At 48.4% G+C, this 9,428-nt stretch overlaps 1 long non-coding RNA gene across 1 annotated transcript; it reads right to left on the bottom strand.

Annotated features, from left to right (window-relative positions):
* Nucleotides 1-3,074: 3,074 nt before the first annotated feature.
* Nucleotides 3,075-9,044, bottom strand: LOC110574681. Its single transcript, XR_002479978.1, has 4 exons — nt 8,970-9,044; nt 6,317-6,417; nt 4,324-4,400; nt 3,075-3,115 (listed from the first exon to the last, which is right to left on the bottom strand). It is a non-coding gene; the product is annotated as an uncharacterized LOC110574681 (long non-coding RNA).
* Nucleotides 9,045-9,428: the final 384 nt, after the last annotated feature.

The following is a 9,428-nucleotide window of genomic DNA, read 5'->3' as shown; positions in this document are numbered from 1 at the left end:
AGTGGTCACTTTTCTGTTCAGAGAGTTGTTGCTATTCTTTTCTTCGATCTCCTGTTGAGTTTGTAGGTGTTCAGAATGGTTTGATCCCTATCCAGCTGAATTCCTGGGACCAGACGAAATCCAGGTCTCTTACTCCTCTGCCATCTTGCTCCACCCCCTCAAAGAGCTAAATTTCTAATCTGAAACAAAAAAAACAGAAAGAAAATGTCTTTTATTGTAATGTAGTCTAACAAGTGTGTTGCATCTAATTTTCTCATCTGAGAAATAACTAAAGATAAGTATCCTTTTCTTCAAAGTGTGTTCTTGGGGTGCCTGGGTGGCTCAGTCGTTAAGCATCTGCCTTTGGCTCAGGCCATGATCCCAGGGTCCTGGGATCGAGCCCCGCATTGGGCTCCTTGCTCCACGGGAAGCCTGCTCCTCCCTCTCTCACTCCCTCTGCTTGTGTTCCCTCTCTCGCTGTGTCTCTCTCTGTCAAATAGATAAAAATAAAATCTTTAAAAAAAAAAAGCGTGTTCTTATATGTATTATATTTAAGTGTTGTCCTGTAACTGACAGCCTCTTATTCCATGGGTACCAAATCATGTTTACTAAAGATTTTTTCAGGGGGTTTGGGTGGCTCAGTTGGTTAAGCATCTGTATTTGGCTCAGGTCATGATCTTGGGGTTCTGTGATCAAGCCTCATGTCTGGCTCCCTGCTCAGCAGGGAGTCTGCTTCTCCCTCCCCACACCCCCGACCCTCCTCCCAGCTTGTGCTCTCTTTCTCTCTCAAATAAATAAATAAAATCTTTCAAAAACAAAAGATTTTTTCACCCCTGAGAAATTAATAAAATTAAGTTGTAAGCTAGCTATCACAGAGAAATAAAAATTTAAGAAAAAGGATATTTAAGTCCAAGATATTGTGACCATTCAACACGACCCAGTTTCAAATGTTCCTCTCACTGGTATTCTGTGAAGTTAATGCTTATATATATTTCTTCTTCTCTATTTTTATAATAAAATATGTAAAAACTTAAAAAAAAAAAACAAAGAGTGGCGCCTGGGTGGCTCAGTCGGTTAGGCATCTGACTCTTGATTTTGGCTCAGGTCATGATCTTAGAGCCGTGGGATCAAGCCCTGCATTGGGCTCCATGCTCAGTTTAGCGTCTGCTTGTCTCCCCCCTACTCTCTACCTCTCTCTCAAATAAATAAATAAAATCTTTTTAAAAAGTAAAAATAAATAATAATAACAACAACAACAACAATAATAAATGAGGTCCAATAGTAGTTTCATGCCTACGGTTAGCCAGGCATGACTGTATGAATTTGTTTAATGCCCAAAAGCTCCCCAAGAGGTAGGCACTGATGTCGTCCTCATTGTATAGACGAGGACACTGAGGCCCCGGTTGCCTAATTAACTTTACCCTCATTTACAGATGGACAGATGGGTGGATGAACACGTGGACAGAAGGAAGCTTACCTCAAGGACTCCCTTGTCTCCCAGGCCAGTGCCCCGCACAGAGACGTTCTCTGAAGCTGACTCAACACACCTGAACTGATGGGTGGGTGCCTTTCTGGAATTAGAAACTGGGGGACACGTGGAGCGTCACTGATCACAGCAGGGTTTTGAACCAAGGTCCTAAAACAGACTCCAGAGGGGAAATACAGAACGTTCTGGGTGGGCAGATCAGAACTTCCCTGCACACCACCAGCCAAGATCCCCATTGTGCCATGAGGACAGGGCATCCTGGCTGGGCTGGGGCCCCACCCTGTCTACCCCAGAAGCCCCCCAGAGTTTCCTGGGGATGCCAAGCACGGTGGTGCCTCAGAATTCCACCCCGGGCTGAGGGATGACATTATGGACCCCACTCTATGGGTGAGAAAATGGTGTTCCGTTTTCAGCCCAGCTAACCCCACCCTGGAAGCAGACCCCTTGGGGACACTCCCAGATAGCCAAGAATTCTAATAATTCAGGGGGTGGGGCCCTTGAGAAAATGGGGCTGAGGCAGCACTTCCATGCCTGGCCTGGGAGGGCTCACACCACGAAGCTGGGTGTGTCTCCCAGAGGGAGAGACCAAGGCACATGGGGGCAAGGGCCATAGCACTCACCCACTTCTCCCAGCCTTCAGAAGTGTTACAGGCTAGCAGCATGGTGAACATCGTGCCCATTTTACAGGTCAGAAAACTGAGGTACCGAGAGGTTAAGTAATGTACCCAGGATCACAAAGCAAGCGAAGCAGCTGAGCAGGAAGCCTAACCCAGAATCTGTGTTCCAACCACTTGTGAGATCCTGCCATCCCTTCAATGGGTGTTAAAGACGACATCCTTGGGATCATTCCCACTAATTCCCATACTCTGACCACCGTGAGGTTGTGCCATCCCTTTCACGGGGCTAAAAATGGCATCACAAGGGGTCATTAACACCGTTTCGGGCAACACAGCCTCCATCGGCCCTGATGAGCCAGGGTCCCGACTTAGGTGTGACAAATCATACATGGAGGCTGGCGTGGGGGCTTCTCAAGTCCCTCCGTGCCCCTGCCAGAGACCGAACTGGTTGGGGCCAGAACTGTTTTGCAATAGAACTTTCAGTGCTCACTACTAAGTGAGAGGCCCACAGCCAGTGCCAGGCGTTCCTCTGAGAGCTTCACCCATATCCATCTCAAGTCTTCACATGCCCCCGGATGTAGAAGCTGCCCCGTTTCACAGACGGAGAAGCCAAGGCTCAGGAGTGTTAAGAAACCTGTTCCAGGTAAGGTAGCTGGTAAGTGGAGGAGCCAGGTGAATTAATGTCCTGGAGCTGCTGTAACAAATGACCACCAACTTGGCTTAAAACAGCAGAAATTCATTCTCTCATGATTGCAGAGGCTGGGAGTCTGAAAGTCGAGGTGAGGGCAGCACCACGCTCCCTCCCTTGGGAGGCTCCAGGGGAGAATCACTCCTGGCCTCATCCGGCTTCTGGTGAGCTCAGGCGTTCCCTGGCCTGTGGGGGCCCCTCTCCAGCTTCCGCCTCTGCTCTCCACAGCTTCTCCTCCTCTCTGTGAGCCGCTCTTCAGAAGTGTTGGCTGGAAAATCTAGAATGATCTAGATTCTTAGCTTAATCACATCTGCAAAGATGTTTTTCTCCAAATTAGGTCACGCCCTGGAGATTACAATGTGGACGTATCTTGTTAGGGGCCACATTTCATCTCACTACGGTAGGATTTGAACCAGTCTGGTGGTCAGCCAGGGATTTAAAAAGCATTAGGCACCCCCTGCAGGTGCCCAGATGCCAGCCCCTAGGGAGGGGCCCCTGCCTGCCCCCGGTGGAGCTCACGACACACCAGATGCCTGGTCCCATGGGGACAGCATAACCTGAGGCTTCTAAGTGTGGGGGCACAGAGATCCTAGGTGGTCTTCCCCCCTCCAGTATGGTTTCCCCAACCCCACCTACCCTGCCCTGGGCAGATCCCCACTTACCTGCCACACACGCTGCACCCCCATCTCCTATAGGACATCCCTACAACTGTGAAGTTGCTTTTGTGACCAGTGAGTTCTGTCTCCCCACCACGTGTGAGATGGGAGGACAGGGTCTATGCCTACTTTTGCTGGACCTCTCCCTGCTCCAACACCCAGTTGGAGCTCCGGTGGGGGTTTTTTTTATAACAGCTTTCTTGAGATATAATTCACATACCATACAATTCACTTATTTGGGGTATACAATTCAGTGATACTTAGCATATTCACAGGGTCGTGTAACCATCGTCACAGTAGATTCTAGAACATTTGCATCACCCCAAAGAGAAGCCCTGAACCTATCTATTAGCAGTCACTCTGCCATTTTTTCCCACCCTCCACCTCAACCCAGGCAACCACTAATCTGCTTTTTATCTTCATGGATTTGCCTATCTGGGACATTTCACATAATCTTACAATCTTACAGTATGTGGTCTTTGCTGCCCGGCTTCTTTCACTTGGCATAAATGTTGACAAGATCCATGTTGTAGCCCGTAATAGTACTTCATTTCTTTTTATGGCTAAATAATACTCCAGTATATGGATCACCACATTTGCTTTTCCCTTTATAAGTTGATGGCCACTTTTTGGTTATTATGAATAATGCTATGAACATTCGCATACGAGATTGTGCGTGGACATGTGTCTTCACTTCTCTTGGGTGTGTGCCTATGAGCAGAATCGCTAGGACATGTGGGAACTCCATGTTTGAGGTCCCCCATGGGTTAATAAAAGACTGACTGCCCCTCACCAGCCACATGACCTTGGCCTGGTGACTTGACCTTCCCAAGCCTCAGATCCCTCAATTGTATGGTGGGAACTGACTCACCCAATAAATATTTATTGGTTACCTACTATGGGCTGAGCCCTGTTCTAGGTGCTGGGATCACAGCAGACGAATTCCTCCACTCAGAGACTTCCAACAGAGAGATCTGGATCATAAATGACAACAATTTAAAGATAATAAGCCTGATGAAAAGTGCTACTAAGGAAAAGAAGGCAGAGAAAGAGAGTGTAGGGGGTTGCAGAACAGGGGTGGTGTCACAGAGTTAATGGGACCTCCAGGAAGGCCTCACTGAGGCAGTAACATTGTACAAAGACCCAGGAGAGGTGAGGGAGTGAGGCTTGTAGAGATGGAGGGGCTGGGGGCTCAGGGATTGGGTACATTGCAATCACCCCTACTTGCAGGATCTTTTTATCAGATTCAAATGTAGCTGTGTTGATTATTTGTGTCCTCACTGTCTTGGGCATCAGTTCTTATGAAGAGAGGCCCCAAACCACCATTTTAAATTCATTAGAAACCCAGAGCAATGAACACACAGGATGGTTGGACCCCTCTGCCTTGGAGAAATCTGGGAGGACTCTTGGGAGGAGGTGGCATTCAACCGGGGATTGAAGACATGAAGAAGGCCTGGCTGACTCTCCAGCCTCCACCATCAGGGGCTCTCTGGTTGGCTTCTGCACCCTCTGAAGACAGCATCTGTGTGCTGGAAGCCGGGAAGTAGATGAGCTTTCTGAAGCCAGGCTGCCTTCAGGAAGGGGGAGGGCTCGCAGCTTAGGCGACTGGAGAGCTGCAGGCAACACTGCTCTCTTCCTTCCCCGTCCACAACAGAAGTCTGTGTTCCCTTCCCAGAAGCAGGCCTTCCTTTCCAGATCACTGCCCTCTCCCTTCTCCCCAGTCTGAATCTGGGAGCAGGTGAGAGGTAAATGTGGCAGGTGACTATTTCCTGCCAGGCCAGCCTTGGGGGAAACCCCTGTCTTGGATGGCAGCCCTTCTTTGTCTCAGTTGAATCAATAGTTGATTCATTAGTCAATTTGTGCAACATGTCCTGCTCATCTCCACCGTGCCAGGCTCTGTGGAATCCCGGCCCGCTCCTAATCCCCAGGCTGGGGAGGGCCATCCACGCAAATAAACATGTGTTTCTGGCATTCGGGCAATCTGGCCGTCCTCACCGGGTGCAGAGCAGAAACAGTGCAAGGTCATGGGGGCCAGGCGCAGGACTAGCTGCTGTCCTGTGGCCCAGGGCAAAATGAAAATGCATCCCCCTCATTCAAAAATGATCAGGGATTTCCAAATGGCAACAGTAGAGCATCAGACCAAGTCAGGGAGCCTTCTTGGTGTGGGGCCCTGTGTGACGGCATAGGTCACATAGCCACAAAGCCACCCAGCCCTACCCTGGAGAAGCTCCCAGTCTCATAAGATTTGGACAGGTTATTTCCCCTCTGCCTTCTTTATCTGTAAATTGGGTTTGTACCTGCCTCTTATGTTGGGTTCTTATAAGAATTACACGAATTTTGTTTTTAAGGAGTTTCCACGCCCAGCGTGGAGCCCAAGGCAGGGCTTTAACTCACAGCCCTGAGATCGAGACTTGAGCTAAGATCGAGAGTCGGACGCTTAAGCCGACTGAGCCACTCAGGCGCCCCGAGCATTAAATAAATTATATTTATAAATGTACTAGAACAGAAACGAGTGTAGAGTAGATCAGCAATCAATAATAGCTATTATCATCCCCGTAGGTTCCAAAAAGGAGAGAAGGGCCAATGTGGGGGGAGCAGTTCCATCGGAAGCGGTGTTGAGTCTGCTGAGCCCTGAAATACGAATGCAAATGCATGTCCCCCACAAACAGAGATAAGCCATATGGCATTCACCCCCGATTTATAGGACTGTAATGGTGGTAGATTCACCTCCCTGGCTGTGCTTTATGTACTTGTTCACATTAGTTTACCTTTCTGGGACCCACATCCTCTAGCCAAACCGACGTGCACCTCCACCTCTTAGCTGTGTGAACTCAGCCCTTCCATGCTCGGTTTGCTTCATCTGTATAAAGAGCATCATAACAGTACACACCTCAATGGGCTGTTCTGAGAATCACGCATGTAAAGCCCTTTAGCATGGGCTGGCACGTGGAAAGAGCTTTCTGTTTTAGCTGGAGGAAGCATCCAGAGTACCTGGAATGGCAAGAAGAGACAAACGAAGAATGATCTAGGACCAAGCTGAGAGACAGTTTACAAAGTAACTGACCTGGGGCGCCTGGGTGGCTCACTTGGTTGAGCGTCTGCCTTCAGCTCGGGTCCTAATCCAGGGTCCTGGGATCGAGTCACAAATTGGGATCCCTGCTCAGTGGGGAGCCTACTTCTCCCTCTGTCTCGCTCTCTCTCTTCCCCTCCCTCTCAAAAAAAAATGCAGATGAGGTTTTTCCTTTGGTCTTGCTCTGTGTCCTAAGAGCTTGGCTTTGTGACCAGTGAGAACATCCTCTCTGATCTCTGCCATCCAGAGGCTACACTTACCCAGGCGTGCCTTGGTGGCCAGTCAAATAGACTGGGGACCCAAGACAGGCAGTTACAAGCATCAGGGAAGTTTGTCATGAGAGGTCCCAGCCCATCAGGGCCTTTGTCATCTCCATCTTCATTGTCTGTTAGTGCTAGAAAGTCCCATTCCCGTAGCACCTGCCTGGCGTCACAGATTACCATCTCACGTCCTCCTGCGAGATCAGACTAACACGTATGCAACAAAGGTCTCTGCTTTCTTAGACCATTCTTGGGAGTAAATTTTGAATCATCTATGCCCTCTCCAGGGACACCTCTTGCATCCATGGTAAAGATTTAGTCTAAGCCTGGAAAGTTGCCTCCAGGGCTTTCCAGAAAGAGACTTACTGGACTGAGTTGCTGTTGGAATAAATATCCTAATGGTGATCCCGCTTTGTCAGTGGCCAGATGATAGATCTTTTGAATCAGAAAAACTTCTATATTTGAAAAATTTTTTAGAGAGCTCTTATTCCAAGCAGTTGCCTTATTGGTATTTATGGGAAGATCAAATTGAAAGGAAAATATAAAAAACAAACAAACAAACAAACAAACAAAACCAAAACTATAACAGCTAGGGTGCCTGGGTGGCTCAGTTGGTCAAGTGTCTGCCTTCAGCTCAGGTCATGATCCCAGGACGCTGGGATCGAGCCCTGCGACAGGCCCTCTGCTCAGTGGGGAGTCTGCTTCTCCCTCTCCCTCTGCCCCTCCCCTGCTCGAGTTCTCTCTCTCTCTCTCTCTCTCTCTCAATTAAATAAAATCTTAAAAAAAAAAAAGTATAACATGACTAGCTTTAGGGAATCCCTTCAAAAATGAAAGAACAGAAGTCAGAAGAAAAAGCAAGGGGCACCTGGGTGGCTCAGTCGTTAAGCGTCTGCCTTCAGCTCAGGTCATGATCCCAGGGTCCTGGGATCGAGACCCGCATCGGGCTCCCCGCTCTGTGGGAAGCCTTCTTCTCCCTCTCCCACTCCCCCTGCTTGTGTTCCCTCTCTCGCTGTCTCTGTCAAATAAATAAATAAAATCTTAAAAAAAAAAAAAAAGAACAAAAAGCAAAAACCAAGTCTGACATAAACCCCCTTCTTATAGCTCCCTGTATCCCCAACTCCCTGTGCCTGACCCACCAAAAGATCCTTAGGCTTTTGGATCTCTGGGCCCCTGATCTTTCAAACCCAACCTCAGCTCCTCAGCCAATTTCCTTAAATCCTAAAACCCCAGATTCTCCAGAAGAACCTTCAAGAACCAGCTGCCTATTTTAAGCTCCCTTCTACTAGCTTTGCAGAGAGCACTTGGGCCGGATCTCCAGGCTCTGGGAATACCGGTTTCTTGTGTAACTGTGAAATGTCAGGAAGTAAATCCAATAAGAGCACCCAGGAAGGGCCATAAAGCTCATTTTGCTGTGTCTTTTAATTCCTCATATTTTCCAGGGCTTTGTCATCAAGCTCGGCCAGCTTCAGACATTCCTATGCAATGTCAATCTTTGCAAAGGCAAGAGCACGACTCAGAATAACTTGAAGCGCATTCAGAGATATCCCTATTTGCCTCCAGATAATTGCAGACATTGCAAAACAAAACAAAACAACCCAGGACACGGGAAGAGAAATTGTCCCACAGCTAAGAAAAGGGAAGGTTTAAAAAGCAATTCCCTTAAACCCAAAACTCCCCAAAAATGAGAAGGTCAGCCGATCTTAAGTCACACGGAGCCCACCATAAAACTTAAATATAAGACTGGGAACCAGGGGCGCCTGCGTGGCTCAGTCGTTAAGCGTCTGCCTTCGGCTCAGGTCATGATCCCGGGGTCCTGGGATCGAGCCCCGCATCGGGCTCCCCGCTCCGCGGGAAGCCTGCTTCTCCCTCTCCCACTCCCCCTACTTGTGTTCCCTCTCTCGCTGTCTCTCTCTGTCAAATAAAATCTTAAAAAAAAAGACTGGCTGACATGGGCGCGACTTTCTCTACCATTGGTTCGGAGAGTTTGTCTCCACTGGGCAACCCTGTTTGCTCCAGGCTGTCAGTCTCAGGGAGACCTGTCCTACAGCTAGATCTCTGCCCTGCCCAGCATCGATCTGTAAGCCTCCTCTCCCTCACCCGGCCTTTCTTTCGAGCATGCTGCTCTTCACCAGCAAACCTTCTGGATAGAGATCTGTTATGTAAATTTAATACCCCTATAAATCACAGTGAAAAGGGTGTTTTTGTTTCTTTACCATCAGACCAAGCTCCCCCGTTTCCTACTTTCTTCCTACTTCTGTTCCAAATTCCTCTGAAGAAGATAAATCTTTTCAAGGTGTCCCAATCGGGGGCACCTGGCTGGCTCAGTTGGTAGAGCACGGACTCTCGATCTCAGGGTCGTGAGTTGGGCGTAGAGCTTACTTAAATGAAAAAAAAAAAAAGTTAAAAGATGTCCCAATCAGTGTTTGGGTTACACATGCAAGTGAAGTTGGATTGTTACGAAGTGGGGAATGTGTGCACATTTCTTGGAAAAGAAACCTGCTCTCCAAAGATATGGGAGCAAGGAATTGAGCCTATAATAGACTCTCTTGCAACTCTCTCTACTCTCTACTCTCTACTCTCCCACCCTGGAACATCCCAATCTTGCCAGTAAAGAAAGCAGGCAAATTTGACTCGGAGGGAGACCAAGTTTATTGATTCGTACGGGACCCCAG

The sequence above is a fragment of the Neomonachus schauinslandi genome, chromosome 4 (assembly GCF_002201575.2).
Source record: "Neomonachus schauinslandi chromosome 4, ASM220157v2, whole genome shotgun sequence".
Classification (NCBI taxonomy): domain Eukaryota; kingdom Metazoa; phylum Chordata; class Mammalia; order Carnivora; family Phocidae; genus Neomonachus; species Neomonachus schauinslandi.
The sequence above is the reverse complement of the archived record's forward strand: the minus strand, read 5'-3'. Positions and strand labels throughout refer to the sequence as shown.